The sequence below is a fragment of the Podarcis bocagei genome (assembly GCF_964188305.1).
Source record: "Podarcis bocagei genome assembly, chromosome: 10".
Classification (NCBI taxonomy): Eukaryota; Metazoa; Chordata; class Lepidosauria; order Squamata; family Lacertidae; genus Podarcis; species Podarcis bocagei.
The window spans coordinates 39,889,808-39,906,849 of record NC_138135.1 but is presented as its reverse complement, the minus strand read 5'-3'; the positions used below and the strand labels follow the sequence as shown (position 1 = coordinate 39,906,849).

General features: G+C 41.6%; 1 long non-coding RNA gene across 6 annotated transcripts in view; it reads right to left on the bottom strand.

The window, feature by feature from the left end:
- LOC308596136 overlaps positions 1 to 17,042 on the bottom strand; it is a 134,608-nt gene that overhangs the window by 12,477 nt on the left and 105,089 nt on the right. For 4 of the 6 annotated variants that reach the window (XR_014012342.1, XR_014012344.1, XR_014012345.1 and 1 more), the window contains 2 exons: positions 15,493 to 15,636; positions 3,513 to 3,617 (listed from right to left, as the gene is read on the bottom strand). This is a non-coding gene — a long non-coding RNA (uncharacterized lncRNA). Of the gene's footprint in view, positions 1 to 3,512; positions 3,618 to 15,492; positions 15,637 to 16,489; positions 16,728 to 17,042 lie in introns of all 6 variants that reach the window. The other 2 variants (XR_014012341.1, XR_014012343.1) reach the window with 2 other exon arrangements.

The following is a 17,042-nucleotide window of genomic DNA, read 5'->3' as shown; positions in this document are numbered from 1 at the left end:
CTTTTCAGCAGGTAGACCAGGTCTTTATAGAAGGTTCTCACCTCAAGAATGTATTTAGGGATGTCCTTAAAGATTTGTATATGAGAATTTTCAATTTCCAAGGCCTTTTGGTAATGTAGTTTCAATATTTTGTCCCTTTCTTCCTTGGATCTGAAGGTAATCAGACAATCCCTCGGAGTCTTTCTGTTCTGTCTCCTGCCCAATCTGAATGCTGTTGTAATCTTGAATTCTTCCTCCTGCAGATCTTCCTGCCAAAAGTCAGAAAACTCTTGTGTAAGGAACTCCACAAGGCTATCCCCTTCACTTTCAGGAACTAATCTTAATTTCAGGTTTCTCTCCTTTCTCTGTAATTCCATCAAAGACAGGGTCGCATCATGTTCATACACTTTTTTAGCAATCGGTTCTAATTTTTCCTGTGTCTCTCCAGCAATGTTTCTGGCGTCCTCTGCGATTTTACGTGTTGCAGAGTTTTCTTCAATCAACTTGTTTATAGATTCTGTATTGGATGTCACACTTTTCGTATTCAAGTCCAATCTCGCTGTTAATTCTGTTAATTTTTGTGAATTTTCTGTACTCTGCTTTGTCAAGGTTTCTAAAGATTGATTTATCTTGAGTAACGCCTGTGTCATTGATTCCATGGAAGTAGCTGTCATTCTCTCTTGCCCAGCTGCTCCTGTCGGTGTCAAACTTGATATTGAGCCTCTTTTCTTTTGTTGCTGTTGCTGTTGTTTTGCTTTAGCTCTGGTAGTTATCTCATCTGTTGGGCCGCTCATGTCCCAAGGACGTTCCCACAGGAACAGTTTCCTAATGGAAAATCCCACTGTCTTAATCCGTGCTCTGCAACTATTGCTTCTCAACCCTCTAGGGGGAGCAAAACAAAATGTCCAAGTGAAGGAAGCAGAAAAATAAAGAACAAAGAAACCAGGAAACTTCAGTATATATACTGCAGCACTTTTTTTTTTGAGTAGTTACTCTGTCAACACAGTCCAATATATTGTAGCAGCAAAGTCCCAAAACTTTGTATCAAGCAGAACTTCAACTATGTAACTTTACCACAAGTTTCTAAAGTCAGTTCACAGCCCTGGTATCTTATTTTGGCAGTCCGTTTCAGGAGATTAAGACAGTGGAAGACTTTTCTCTTTTAAGTAAATCATGCAGGTTCATAAAGTTACTTTCCCCCCCCTCTGCCCTGCTTGCTAGAGGGGAGATTTATGTCCAATGCCAGGCTTAAGCAATCCTGGAGTACTTTCATGGGGATGCAGCTTTAGAGTTCCGTTGCTTTGTCTGTCATGCAGTCAGGGGAAGGCAGACTTCCTTAATTTTAACCTTCCCCGTTTCCAGCCAAATTTCGGATTTAAATTTTAAAGTTCCAAATAGTCGTTCAATCTTACTCACAGGTTTTTCAGTCCAATTTCAATTTACAGGAAGGAATCGACGCTCTCCGTTCATGGCGACGCGGCTTCGCTTCGCAAGCTGGGTTGCGACTCTCAGCTCCGCGCTCTCCCGATGCCGTTCCGGAGCCTTTAAAAAGGCTCTTTCGCAGTAAGGGGGGCGCTTCTGGTGCCCACCGAGTCTCCTTGTTCACAGGCTTCCGCGCCTGTGATTTTAGGGGTCCCCCACTCGCCGTAGTGGGTCAGACCCGAACTCGCGAAGCAGTCCTCCTCCGGAGCTCGGAGGTAGGACCGCCATTAAACGCTGGCGCCGACCGGAAGTCCTCCGGGGGGAAATCTCAAGGGGGATTTTCATTGGGATCATGGTATGTTTGTGTGGGAAGGGGGGAGTTTCAAGCCTCCTGCACACCATGGTTCAAATCCTGGTCAGCCTCGTCTGCCCCTCAGCAGCTGCTATTTAAAGAACAAAACCTGAGCATGTTAAATGCTTATGCACATTTAATGTTGCATCTAGTTTATCCCCAAGAGGAATAACTCATATATCTGCTAATCAGCTTATATGTTACACAAAAGTATTGCAAGAACTTAACATTTATACATAGGACAAAACTCCCAGTTTCAGTTATTTTCACACACACACCCCACTTTGAAGTCTGAAGTCTGCTCAAAATAGTGTTACTAGCCACCCCAATTTCTGCCGAGCGGTGAACAAGTATCCAGGTGTCCTGGCTCTCAGCCATGGTCTTTGTCTCTTTGTGGAGAAATAAAGCATGGCGGAGTCTTTGAAAAATGGTTTATTAATGCATATGTACACCCTGAGTGTAGATGAAGGGAGTGCAGAGTTTACAGCATTCTCATCTCAGGTGCAGCTTGTCCTTCCCTGCCCCCCAGGATTGGATTCAGAGCCATCCTGCATGTCATCTCTTTGTTCCTGCTTCTCACCTCCACAACAGCTCACAGAACTCTGCCCCATTCCTTCCCAGCAAACCTTTAGATTTCAAAAAGAACAAATTTTCCTGTGACATCATGCCCCCTCATCACCTTGGCAACCTGTCAATTCTCCTATCACTGTCCACTCCTCGGAGAGGACAGTTCTTTTGCATTGCCAATGCCCTTAATGGATCAGTGCTTGGCCCCCTATCGCCCCACAATGTCTGCACTAAGCTAGCCCAGCCAGGCTGGTCTGCATATGCTAACCCAGGAACTTGGTACAGTTCTGCAGGTTGTATTTTCCCTTCATTTCCTAAATATTATGTAAATGCTACCCTTTATTAGTTTCTAGTATTCATTAACAGACTCTGGTACCCCAGCTATAACAATAGGAAACAACTACCAGTATTTCAAACGACCGTTCAAAATAGAAGACCCGGGACAGAGGCTGCCACTCCAGCTGATTCACACATAGAAGCTAACAGACCAACCTTATTCATTGTTAATCAAAAATAAGCCCCACATAATTCAACAAGACTATAGAATCACAGCACAAACACACAGGCAGAATGGTTTCTGACTAGAAACACTGGTTTTGAAAAAGCTGTCTGAGCTTTTTGTTTAGAGCAAATGTGCAAAGGAATATGTTCTTACTTGTTTAGATTCCATTATTGGAACCACATAGTGTACTCCTAGAACAGGCGGTTATTTGGCCATTTACATTTTCTCAAAGTGCACATGGTCCTACCCAGAATATATAGATAATTCTTGGGTTCCTCAGCTGTTAAGGTTGGAATGGCAAAAAGAAAATGCAGCCATGTTTGTGTCAGGCATTTCCTGGTGCCTTTGTAAAAGAAATACTGCATGTCCAATGAACTTAGCATGCTCAGGAATTTCATTGTACAGAGAAAAAGCTGTCAGACCTCAGACACAGCTTCGTATTACTGGGATAATAACACCACTGTGTTTGAACACCTTCAACACACTCTTCCTGTCGTATTTTCAGTCAGTTACAGAGAGAAGCAAAACCAACAGTTCATGCAGCAGCTGGCTTGATTAACAACTGAAATTTTCTACCATACAAAAGTAATCAAAATTCGTCTTCTGGGATGATTCTATACAAAATACGCTTTTATCTTGCAGTTTGAGCTCACAGAAGGGAGATGGAGATATAGATGTGGTTAATCTTACTTGTTTTGTGTGGTGTTGATCAAACGACTGCCACCTTGAGTGAGTTTGCGCATTTCTTACTCTGCTGGCATTTGGCCAAGAGGTTATGTAGTCCAGACAGCCAGTCTGAAATGTAGATTTAAACTACTTAATATCCATTGTTGTATCACTTCTCTTTGATTAAGCTGCCCTACCCTCTCAGACAAGTATGGGCAATTCTGACGTTCTAGTAAGCAACTTAAGACCCGGTTTATTTTTGCAGCAGACAATATAAGAAAGCAAAATTACTACAGGAAAATCGAAGGAGGCATGCTTTACTACATACACATTTTAATAACAAGCATTTAAAACTCTGCCCCCCATTCCATGCCGCAAGGATCACACTCAGTGAAGTCATAGGCATTTCTCAAAGCTTTCACAGCGCAAATAATAGCCACAATGTCTGTGGTGTGAACAGAGGTACCCTGTGACGGGGGAGATCTGATCCTATTACTGTGATGTTCAGTGAACAAAGAGCATAGAGATCACAGATAATAAGGTTAACATGTAAAATTTTGGACTAAAAGGCAAAACCACCTGAACACCAATCCATCTGTGACTGGCTCCCTCACAGGACTACCTTGTATCATCTCCAGAAAGGTATGCTCAGAGCAAATTATTAAACCAGGTCAAGTCAATCTAGGATTAATATTTACTAGGACTGTATATTTGCACTTGAGTCACTAATGCACATCAATTATCCTATGCACATTTACTCAGAAATAATACCTGCTAAATTCAATGATATTTACTCCCAACTAAGTATGCCTAGGATTGTAGCCTTACATGCTCAACTACAGTTTGGCTTCCTGTTAATCCACCTTGCCGAAGCAGGCAGAGGTGGTGGTGTCTGGAAGTAGGATTTCCAGAGCCATAAATTTGCTTTTCAAGCAGTTTGGGGCTTCAAAAACAGTTCTTGGAGTGAAGCAAATTGATTCCTTTGGATTTTAACCAAAGCTGTATGTGCAGTGCTTATGTGTGCTCTTACTATGAAGAGAGCTGTGTGGCAGCAGCAAGCTGGAGTGTGCATTTGCTATATTACTGAACTGTGACACCCTCCCAAGCTCCACCCTGACACTGTCACACATTGGCTGCATTCAAATGTCACAACAAGCCTTGGTTTATTTTATTGTGGCGAGAACACCCTAGAGCGAGTCTCATGTTTATGTACACTCCCTCCCACTTTCTGCACACGTGGGGAGGAAATGTGAAGCTTCCATTTGTGGTTTGGGACAAACCACAGTTTCCCATCTTGTCTGAATGTAGTAAACCATGGTTTGTACTACCCAAAGTTAATAAACCATAGTTTGACACACACCCACACCCCTTGGTATCCTGTTCTTTTCTTGCAAGTTATAGTTAAACTAACTTTAATGGCTTTGTTTGTTTTTTTGCAGTACAAAGTTTCTACACGTTTGTTGCCATTTCATTTAAGCAAGTCCTGCCCTGAAAATTGCAGAGATCCCTATATGCATACAGTTCTTCTGACATTTCACAAGTATTTTGTATTGTTTACAGTTTAGAACATGTTTCCGGAAGTCTCTGTCTCTCTCATACACATATACTTTTACGACAATCTTTTTAATGGAGCTTTGTTTCAGAGGAGGAGAGCTAGGGTGTGGAAAGCCTGTTTTTGACATAAGAGAACCAGAACCATGATGATGTTAGCAGAACAGACTAATTAATTTTTGTTAATTAAACCTTCCAGTCTACATGACCCCATTTCAAGAAGCTTAAGCTGCTACTCAGGTCAGAACTTGTTTTGTGCAGCCAAGTATCCACCTTCCCTCTTACAGATTATGCTGAAGGGAACCAGCCTGTCAACTTCCATGAGGACATGGATTTATCCTTGACTAGAGACTCTCCAGTAGCGCCTAATTTCAGAGATGAATCCAAATTCTTGAACAATTTACACAGAGAGAAGTTGGAAGGGACAAAACAACCCTTTCTTAGTTCTATTCTCTTCATGAATCGGTGCTGCTGTGAAATAAAGAGATCACCTTAAGGGATGAGATAAATATTAGGGGGTAGCATAAGATACATTCCACTTTGCTGCAATGGGGGGGGGGATCATAATGACAGAATGACAGATAATTTTTTTAAAAAAGAAAGAGAATCCAAGCTAGCTAGCAGCAGAATGAATAGCCAACATCACACTGCTGTGTGCTGTGGAATTTATTGCTTCTAGGCTTCCATTTGCCCTTTGTCAGCAGCCCCACAGTGTGTGAAAATATAAATACAACAATGAGAAGTCACTTATGTGGGCTTGCTGTGATAATTTGACCTTTCTCCTCCACAGTCCATACTGGATAGTCTATACATAAATTCCATCACTGCATTGTTCATTTTCCCTCTTACGAGTATTATGATAGGAGCAACAACAAAAACAAAACCACACATGTGTGGGGTAGGTGGGTGAATCTCATATTTATTTTCTAGAGGACTGTATCCTTTATGTGCAGATAGCCAGTCCTAGGAACAGTAGGGGAAACAGAAGTACACATTGAATCAGTTCCACTTCCAACCTGCCATGTTCTTATTGTACATGGTAGGTCACAACTCAGAAGTAACACATGCATGATATCACATCAAACAGAAATAAAGATATACATTAAATTCTCACACCAGTTAAACCAGCAGTGGGAAACCTCAGGCTTGGGGGTCAAATGCAGCCACCCAAGCCTCTCTAGCTAGCCCTAGGAACTCCCCCCAGGCCATAATAGTAACAATAATTTTATTATTTATACCACGCCGTCTGGTTGGGTTGCCCCAGACACTCTCTGCATGGCTTACTCCTTCCCAAGCCATGACCCTCTTTGACACTGTTCAAGTGTTTTTGTTTGGCTGGAAGAAGAAGAAGAAGCATCTTTCGACTGAGATAATGCACAAGTTAATACACTGATCCAACAAGTGGCACACCCCCTGTACCTTCCTTATGAAGAGTGGGGCAGGGCCAGCTTTAGCACAGCAAGCGGCTGCAGTCCTGGGAATAGGCAAGCAAGCAGGCACTCTTTGGAGTGGGTTGGATCATCAAGGTTTGCTTGTGCCAACACTGGCTTCTCCATATCCGCAGTGCCAGCTCAGCCTCCAATTAACTCTCAGTCACCTCCCTGCTCTGACAGGAGGACAGCTACATCTCAGAGGAGAGGTGCAAAGAGCCTGTCTTTGTGAGTGGCTAATATAGGTGCGCCCCCACCCCCGATAGGTCCACTGTTAGGTCCATGCACACACCCATGACTCAATCTTTCACTCTATCTAGCTCATTAAAATACCCATACACATTATACCTGTGGCAGCAACTCCCTTCTGAAGGTTCCTTGGGCTGGAGGTGAGGCACCATAAGTGAAACCTACCACCCCCTGATGGCAAACAGAGTCTCTCTACCTTCAGAGATCTTCCTCTAGAAACAGCTCCCTTATGAAGGCTCATTATGAAAGGTGCCCTGTAGCCCCCAAAAGTTGGTGGGCCCTGCATTAAGCCCTGTGCACTGAGGTATCCAATCAAAAACCTTGGAGAACCAAGCCAGAATGGGGAGTTGACGTACTGAGTGCACTTTTATATCAGCAGCAGGCTGAGGACCACCATGCCCCCAAACGTCGTGTCTCTTCTGTGAAGAAGAGTAGAAGTAATTATGACAGTGCAAATGGCCCTATCATGGATCAAGTCATCCACACTTTTCTCAAGGCAGGTAATTACAAAAGAAAATGCCAAAGGATTGCGCCTAATGTATTTGTCAAGTAGCTGCTCCTTGAGGCTTTAGTGCATAAATGCAGGTGTCATCCTCAATATATTGCTTGATGTTTGAGGGAGATAGATTGCTAAGCATGTCCTTATCTACAAATACCAGGAGATGAAAAAGCCATTTGGCTTGACCTTTCTTGTAGAAGAGAGGTAACTGAAAGAAACAGAGAGCAATTGTTCATAGGCTTCATTTTACCACCTGCAGGGTAGGATATTTTCCAACCTCCTCAAAGGAATCTTAGATTTTGTTCTACCTTCCACCTACACCCAACAACTTAAAATGACTTCTGAGAGAAGGGTAGTGGCCCCATAAACACTGGAAAGAATATGGTTGCCAGAGCTGGCCGGCCCACCCATTAGAAGCAGCTGCCTCAGGCAGTGGAAGCACAGGAGCAGACGCCCCGCCTGCCTCAGTTTCTGATGTATAGCATTGTCGCTTGTCTTCCTTGCTCCTAGGGCTGAGAAGACAAGCAGCCAGACCTTGCAGAATGCTGCCCACTCTCACCAAGGAGGCATTCTGGCACACAGCATTGCTGCTCATCTTCCCCACCTCTGGGAAGGAGAAGATGAATGGCAAGACCTTGAGGAAGACCCCCCTCTCTCACTGAGTTCAGCAAGAGGGTGGCATTCTGGCTGTGGCAGAAGTAGCAAGGTGGGTGGGATGTGGAAGTGGGTGTCTCTTGAAGATCTTTTTTATGCCAACAGACCTATGCAGTTTTTTGAAATAGCCAGTTATTTTGGTGATTATTTTATATACCATTCCATATTTAATTTTATCTGTTTTATACCACATTAATATTATACATGAGGTGGTGCTCAGAACAGGTGAACATGTCAATTTCTCTCCGTTTCTTTTTTCCATCAGTTTGTGAACTTTTATTTTAAAAAAGAAAAATTCTCATGAATATTCAGCAGTGTTTTAATGTTAATTTCTTCCAATATTATACACATTTTTGTATGCGCTTGCCTGAAGCAGGTCACCCCACCAGGCTTCATGGCAGGAGCAGCTCTGATTTTAAAACAAAACACAACTGAGCAAGCTATGAATAATTTCTCTATTCCTGATTACTTGCATCCTGAATCTTGCAGAAAGACAGATTGCAGATTAAAGAGATTGCCAGAAATGATTCAGCTTTAGCGGAGTCCTTTACGAAAAACCGAAGGAAACAAAACAAACTTTAAGTGAAATAACTTGCACAGTTTTCCTAGATTTGAGCGAAAGTTTGCTGAAAGAGATCACTAGGCACCTCCTGAGATAGGTCAAGCTCACAGTTTGAGGAACTGTGCTTCTAGGAGGTTCAAGCTGAGGGAATAAACTAGGAAGGTTTGTCTGAAGTGCAGAGACTGTTCACTTTGTGACTGAAATAGTAAAAATGGTCTTAGAAAGAGTTTGAAGATAACACAATCTTTTTCATATTTCTTACCCTATATGAATTGCTGGTGTGTGTGTGTGGTTGTAGAGGGGAAAGAAGTAACTAAAAATTTGCTATTTTCCCTAGTGTTTTTTGTTCTTTTATTATAATGATTTAATTTCTGACTTATTTATAGTAGGTATTTTTTCCTGTGTGTAGATCCACCCTGGGTGTGTTTCACAAGTTTTGATTCTATGACAATCTGGCATACTAAGGGCCAAATCAGAAGCTGCATGCCAAGGCCCTGAGACTCCACAGTTCCCTAGGGAAAGGAATCACAACAGCATACTGGGTTTGGGCTTAAACGATTCGGCCTGCCATTCACCAAATCACTTGCGTGCTCTGAGGTCTGTCTGCAACACCACCTACTGAGGAAGGTGAGCGGATTTGTTGTAAGTCCATGGCAGCACTTCCTAAAGAGCAGGAACTCTGAGACCAACTTCCCCTGTGTTTCCCAGACAGTGTTCCTGTAGCGCCTGCCAAAAATCCAATTTAATGTCTACTAACTGGTTGTAATTGAAAATAATCCAACAATTAAAAATGCCCCCCCCCCATATACTAAAATAAATATTAAGAAGCAAAGACTGCTGCTGCCAAACTATTTCTTTCCAAGATATATGTTGCATTAATATGTTAGACTGACATCTTAGTGAGCTGGAGATCATAAGGTCTGTTTTATGGTGCATTAAAACCTCATAATGACCATTTCAGAAAGACAGCATAATACATTATTCAAAGTTAAACGCTGTCTTGAACGATAAGACCAGCATGCCATCAACCAATAATAAACTGGAGGATTGAAATATCCCTTTCCATTTACTGTATCTGTGAGGTCATTTACACAGTCAGAGCAGGACCATAAATGATGTATCTTTTCCTATCTAGAAGAGAAAGTGCATTGTTATTTTACAATATCAGTAAAATAATTTTTAAAAAACGAAACTGCTGAGGTAAAGGGCATTATTATGCAGTTTAAACTTTCAGGCAAAGTACATTACCATGGATTTTATATAAACAGTAAATATATTTGTAGTACTTAGATTCCATATCAGTATATTTAACATACTGCAAGAAGCACTGCAGATAGACTCTATAATTGTGGTGCTTTCATCAGCTGTGTGATGTTTACCCATTGTACCCCATGAAGGTTGGGATGCGGGTGGCGCTGTGGGTTAAACCACAGAGCCTAGGACTTGCCGATCAGAAGGTTGGTGGTTCGAATCCCTGTGACGGGGTGAGCTCCCATTGCTCGGTCCCTGCTCCAGCCAACCTAGCAGTTCGAAAGCACATCAAAGTGCAAGTAGATAAATAGGTACCGCTCCGGTGGGAAGGTAAACAGCATTTCTGTGCGCTGCTCTGGTTCGCCAGACGCAGCTTAGTCATGCTGGCCACATGACCTGGAAGCTGTACGTCGGCTCCCTCGGCCAATAAAGTGAGATGAGTGCCGCAACCCCAGAGTTGGCCACGATGGGACCTTTACCCCATGAAGGATAGGAAGTCACAAAACACTCCCATGAAACATCATACCAAAACAATTCAGATGTCTGGCAAGATGAACTATATAGTTTTGCTGCCGTTTCCTTAAACCAAACCTTACAAAGTTTTTAAGGTACTAAAAATAATGCCTATATAACTAGAGCATTTATGTGAAGAGCAAATCAGATCATATAATAGACAAGAGAAAGAAACACTGATCCTTGAACTATCACCCGTAAGCTAACGGGGAAAGGCTACATCACTGCTATGCATTACACAGAATATGTTGACCAAATCTGCAAAGGATTTCTGTAATAACAGGCCGCCTCTTAATTTCACTTGATCAACCAAGTTTTGATGTGAAACCAGACTTCAGCCCTGCAGCTTCTAAACCAAATCGACCAAACAAATTCCTACCTCATGTATACAGTTGGGAGAGATTACTGTGTGCATAGGTCAAAGGTGGAGAACTTGTGGCCCTCCAGATGTTGTTGAACTCCAACTCTCATCATCCCCGACTATTAGTTATGTTTTCTGGGGCTGATGGAAATTGGAAGCTTATGATCCAAATTCACTCCAGCTATGCCTAGACTTTTGTGTAGAGCCCTTCACAACTTCTGCTGCACTTATGGAGTTTGTGGCAAAGGGCAGCGGATACAGATACGATCCTGCTTCTCATGCTATTCATTCAGTAAACTCAGCTTAAAAGGTGAAACCAGGGGACACAGGTGGCGCTGTGGGTTAAACCACAGAGCCTAGGGCTTGCCGATCAGAAGGTCGGAAGTTCGAATCCCCGCGATGGAGTGAGCTCCTGTGGCTCGGTCCCTGCTCCTGCCAACCTAGCAGTTCAAAAGCACATCAAAGTGCAAGTAGATAAATAGGTACCGCTCTGGCGGGAAGGTAAACGGCGTTTCCGTGCGCTGCTCTGGTTCACCAGAAGTGGCTTAGTCATGCTGGCCACATGACCCGGAAGCTGTACGCCAGCTCCCTTGGTCAATAAAGCGAGATGAGCGCCGCAACCCCAGAGTCGGCCACGACTGGAGCTAATGGTCAGGGGTCTCTTTACCTTTTTATTGCTGTATCCTTTCTAAAATGGTGTGATGTGACTAAAGATAAACAGATTTACATTGGCTCAGCACACATTCCTGCCTAGGGCACCTGTGCTCAGTCTCCTCACTAATCACATGGCAAACGTCTCCACACATTCAACATCATCTTGACATATACACACAGCATTTGAGGTTCGTGTCCCTGAACTTTGAGAGAATCAGCGTGCATTTGGAGAGTGACGGCTGTTCTTCCAGGTCTGGGAAGCCTACTAGAAAATGTGTTTCCCCTGAATATTCTGAAGTACCTGCATAGTGTTATGGACCACCCAAGCCTTACACTATGGCGCCACTACTGTTCTTTGCTGTTATGTGATTATGTCAGCCTCTATTTAAATATTTCTGACCTGCACTGTTGTATAAAATATCATAAGGTGGTATACAAACTAAAAATACGGTATCACAGTAAAAACAATATAAAATTTTCAACGCATCATCAGTAAAAGCTGGCTGGCAAAGAATATTGGGTTTGAAAGGCCTGCATGAATAGAAGTTTTTTGAAGACACCTTAAAAACGAGCGGGGCTGGCTTCTGCCAAACCTCTGTTGGTGAGGAGATCCACAGGGCAGGGCTGCCACACTAATGGCTTCACCAATCAAATATTTGGGGCATGTGGGACCACCAAAAAGGCTCCATCAGAAGACCTCAGCTACTGAGGTGAAGCAGAAGGAATCAGGTACTTTGGGCCTAAAGTACTTTGGGCCCCCATTGTTTAGGGATTTGTGGGGCACCCACAAGACCAGGTGACCTGACAATGCAAGCAGGATTTCTGTTGTTGGGGTTTCCTTACAGACAACCACATGCAATGCACAAGGCAACATGCCATTGCTCTGCATGTAGTAATGTGTGAATGGGGCTATTGTCACTGTTCTACTATCAGCACAGGTGTGTGTTCCATTGTCACAGTTACACGCGTCTTTAGCACTGAGGAGTCCAAGGCCTAACTTGACATATCCCTCTTTGAAGCCTGAGGCCCAGGAAATCTCTTTTGAATAATCTTAAATTATATAAATAATCAAAGTCAAGAAGATGACATTTTATTGCATGCATTAATTTTGATTACCCTGCCTCTGCTTTTGACAAATATTTTTGGAAAATAAATGAGCAAAGAATAATAGCAGGACTCCAGGGTGTCATTTTTAACTGATAACATTGAAAACAGTGTATTTCCATGGGATTAACAACTGGCTAGAATCAGTTAATCACCCTAGTCCATTAACCCCATCTGGTAATTAATCCCTAGTTTTCAGTCATCAGCACTCTAAACATTTGCCACACTTAACAAAAGCAGTGCTTCAGCTGGGATTTATTCTGGGTATATGGTTTCTTTATCCAAACTCGCATATATTAACATTGTCCTCGAATTCAGTGTATTTTACACATTTCATATCTTCAAGAACATACTTGAAAGGGAGTAAGCCCCACTGAACGCAGCGATCCTCACATCTAAGTAAAATGCATAGCGCTTTGCTGGGAAATATATTCTTAGCACTTCTGAATTTATGGGTCTCTTTGCCCATCATCCACTTATCTACCACAGTCATTTACACGACTGAAGTCAATAAAATGATGCCGTGGTTTCAGAACACACTTATAGGGTGTTTGTGCTTTGTATATTCCGATAGACCTAATTATTTTCTACCTTTATTGTGTGGGAGACTGCCTCATTGTACATTCAAATCATTTCTTTCTATAACCTTCACCTTCATTGATTTTCCCCTCTGTATTCTGAATGTTGACTCTGAGATTAAAGCCATTTTTTCTTCAGCAGGACTCATTTAACAGTAGCTTTGCTATTATGAAGCAGAAATCATTTCGGATTGCACGTGGCAAGGGGGAGAGAGAGAGATTTCTACCCTAGCCAGTGGCAATCTGCCTTTTAAGTAAATAAACCTCTTTTAGAAGTAGTGCATCACAAATTGCTTTTATCACAAAGTTTAAAAGCATAATACAACGTATTGAAAAAGATATAAGGCAAGGCCTGGGATTCAAATAAAAAGATAATGTTACTAACAGTACATTTATGAGGGCTATCAAATATAACAAATTTGCAGAGTGAGATGCTCAGCAGCTTATTTTTTTTCTGTCTTTCCCAGATGTTACTTTAATCAAGTTGATACTTGAAATAGATGGAGCCTTATTATTATGTGAAGTAATTTTCCCTACAGATACAGTAACATAACTCAGCATTTTGAATGTGGAGCAGGTGAGATTATAAATCACTGATTGAATTTGCCATAAGAATCTAATAAGACTGAGCTCATTTTCCTTAACAATTTATGGTTCTGATTTGATTATGCAGTTTATTTGCCTGGCTTTATTACTGCATTAAACTTTCCCCCTTTTTTTCATAGTGCCTCATTCTCTATGATCAAGGCACATTTGAAATACTTTCTGTGTGCACTGCTACTCACTTGAAGACACTCTGATCAGTCAGCAATATGGGCCTTCTACCCAACTCAATGGGTGATGCCAGCAAGTTGAGGTGGCCTTCGAAAAGAACTCATATGTACTTCAGATTCACTCCATTGTGTCTTTAACACTACTAGCCATTGTAATTAATCTTCCAGTTTGGCTACAGAATGAACCCTAAAGATGCTACATTATTGTTTAATAGTGAATGTGGAAAATGTAAATGAATTGGGCCTATTCGTTTATTATTATTATTATTATTATTATTATTATTATTATTATTATTATTATTATTATTATTTATTTAGAAAAAACTATAGATTGCTTAATCACAAACTCTCTAAGCAGTGTACATAACCAATAAACAATATGTTCTACCACCAGGTAAATGGCCATAGGACTGCAGTCTCAGTGAAGGAGGTTTTAATAAACAAAATAACTGTGCAAGACTCAGTCCCAGAGGGATGTCTCTACTGTGCTGGTGGCACATGTTGTGGGAATATATGAGACATTTTTGGAGGGAGTGGGGGGAATTTCATGAGATATCTTGGATTACTAGGCAGATCGTGGAGCTTGAACCCAGATTAATGGTGTTAATGCTATTCACTGATTAGCATAAACATGTTTTTAAATAAATATACTATAATGATAATTGCCTTGATGGCCATAGCTTGCTTAGAAGCTGCACTGTTGTAAGGACTCTAACAAAGGCTCTTTGGAGAAGTGATAGACTTGTGCATGGAATTTAATTTTATTGAACTCATCAAGAAATGTGACACACCCTGATGACTTCTGTACAACTCAGTATCCCTTTATGAATAATTGTCCCTCTGTTCCTAGAACTGGCCTTGCAGATGCTTTATTTTGCTTGGACACGCCAGAACAAAAAGCACAAGAACATCTGTGACTTTAAGTTGCACTCAGTGATCTCTTTTGTTGTTACAATTTTTCAATGTTGTGCATTTGTAAAGCTTTAATAAACATATAGAAAACAAACACACTGCAGGCCAATGACAATGTATGTCATAGTGTACATTGCTTTCCCCCTAATGTTCAAATTGTCTTTTTCCTGCCCACTGCTCCTGCCTGCCAAAGTAAGCAGGATGGCAATTTCATTGTATAGTTATGCCATAGGAAAAAAAAGATTTATACGATCTTGCTTTTCAGCAAGCTGGTGCCCTGTTTGTAAAGGAAAGACTGCCAGCCAGTGTCATGTCTGTTTGGAAGCACCCTGATAACTATATCCATGTGAAAGTGGCAGGAATGGAAAGTACTGACACTGTGGAAAAATATTTACTTAATGGGGGATGGCATGTATATGGAAGGCATATGAGTGAACCATAAAGTATGTTCAGAAAAAATAAAGTATTTGGATTAGAGATGTCTGGATAAGCAAGGTTTTTTCTGTTTATAATCTCATAGGGTGGGGAAGTAGATGGCTGGATGTTTCAGTCCTGTAGAAATCTGAAACATATGTTGTTTTCCTGTGTTAGCAGAATAACACAAATTCGTGGAACCTGAGGAAGATAACAAGCAAGCCATGATCACTTCCCATTCAACTAAATGCAAAGTTATTTTGACCATTGACTTCAGTCCTCTGAAATTTCCCCTGACATGCCAACATTGCTTCCTGCCACTCACTTTAGGGGTTTTGCTTCTGGACTTTATACAGTTTATTTTCTGAAACCATAGAGGGAGAGAACAGATTATTTTTTAGGGAACTGGAGAAAGGGAGAGATGAGTGTAAAGGAAAATAAGAAGGAGGATATACAGTACAGCCAATTCACACAGTAATTTTTTCAGGGTAGAATATACCTCATAGAGCTCAGTTTCAGATGGGAAGCCGTTTGCCTGAAATCATCAGATCCACATTGAAACCTCCAAAGTTGCCATGTCATTTCCTCCCATTGGCTTCTTGGCTAAGCACATGTACCAAAGGTCTGGACCTGCTTTGATGTCCTATGTTGAAGAGAGTAAAATGGAAATGAATTGGAGTATAATGTCAGAAAGAGCTCTTCCGAGTGTATCATATTATTAATTATATGCTTTTTCTTAAAAAAGCATTGTCTTTAGCTTGTTCATCCCTGCAACAATATGTGTGATGTGAGATCCACGGTAAACCACCAACGCCTCCCTCTTCAAATGCAGTTGGTCCTGTGCAAATGCTCAGGCTTCAAAAGACTATTGCATGTTTTTTGATCATAAAAAATCTTATCGAGAAACAAGTTTCATTCTAAAAACAAATGCCAATTGCAGATGGATTCTGCATTACCCTATAGTGCATCCATCTGAAAAGAGTTTTAAAAAACAGGTGTAGGCAGTCCTGGCAATGGATTGAGTATATCCACGCCTTCCCGACGGTGTTGTGGCCGGGCATAGACCAAGATCACAATCACCACTTTCTCCTTCATTCACCTGGGGCATGTGCAGGAAGGAAAAGGCATGGATAACCCTAGTCAAGGAAAGGATTTTCAAACATGCATCAAGTAACCGCACTCAATTTTGTGGACAGTGGGATCTAGAATCAATCTAGATTGAAAGCAGCATGTTGAGGATGGGCATGAATAATACTGGATCGAGAACTACATTTTTGTGTGTTTCAAATAGGTTAGTGTGGCCCAAGTGTCACACGATAGAGGGTTCTCCTCACAAATAAACGAGATGGCGAAATAGAAATAATTTGTCACGAGCAGAGGTTTATCACTTTGGGCCTCTCCCTGGAGAAGCAGTTAAGAATTGCAAATCCAACAAACATTCAGAGGAGATGCAACTTATATGTCAGATGTTTTATTTAACGTTCTTTATTTCTTACATTTATACACCACCTTTCTTTCATGAGGAGGTTCTCAGGGCGGCATACATGGAGCTCCAGGCACCAGTCAGATCTGCTTAGTTTTTGCAAGGTGGGTGCATCATATGGATGTGTGCCCAAAATACCACTCTGGGCTGGGCACTTCAGCATAAGCCTATGCATGTTTACTCAGAAGTAAATTCCTTTGTCTTTAAATGTTGCTTTCTTGCTTGGAATCCACAGACAAATGCAAATCTAACTACAAAGAAGAAAAGGAAAGCAATGGAGGGTCCCTCATGTCATCTGTAGACAATTGGGTATCATTTCTGGGTAATCACTGCAGCCATTCCTGGAGGGCCACAATATCGTAATCTTGAAAAATGAAACCACAATCAGACTGGATTACTTTTGTCCTAGTCTTGTTTTGTTTTGTTTTTATATCATTAAGCGCTAGAATTTGACATCAGGATTTTAATGCCAACTCAGACCTGGTTAATCTCTGCTTAGTTTATCCATATGTCTACCCAGCAGAAGGTCTTACATACTAATCTGAGTATCACATACACTACTGATC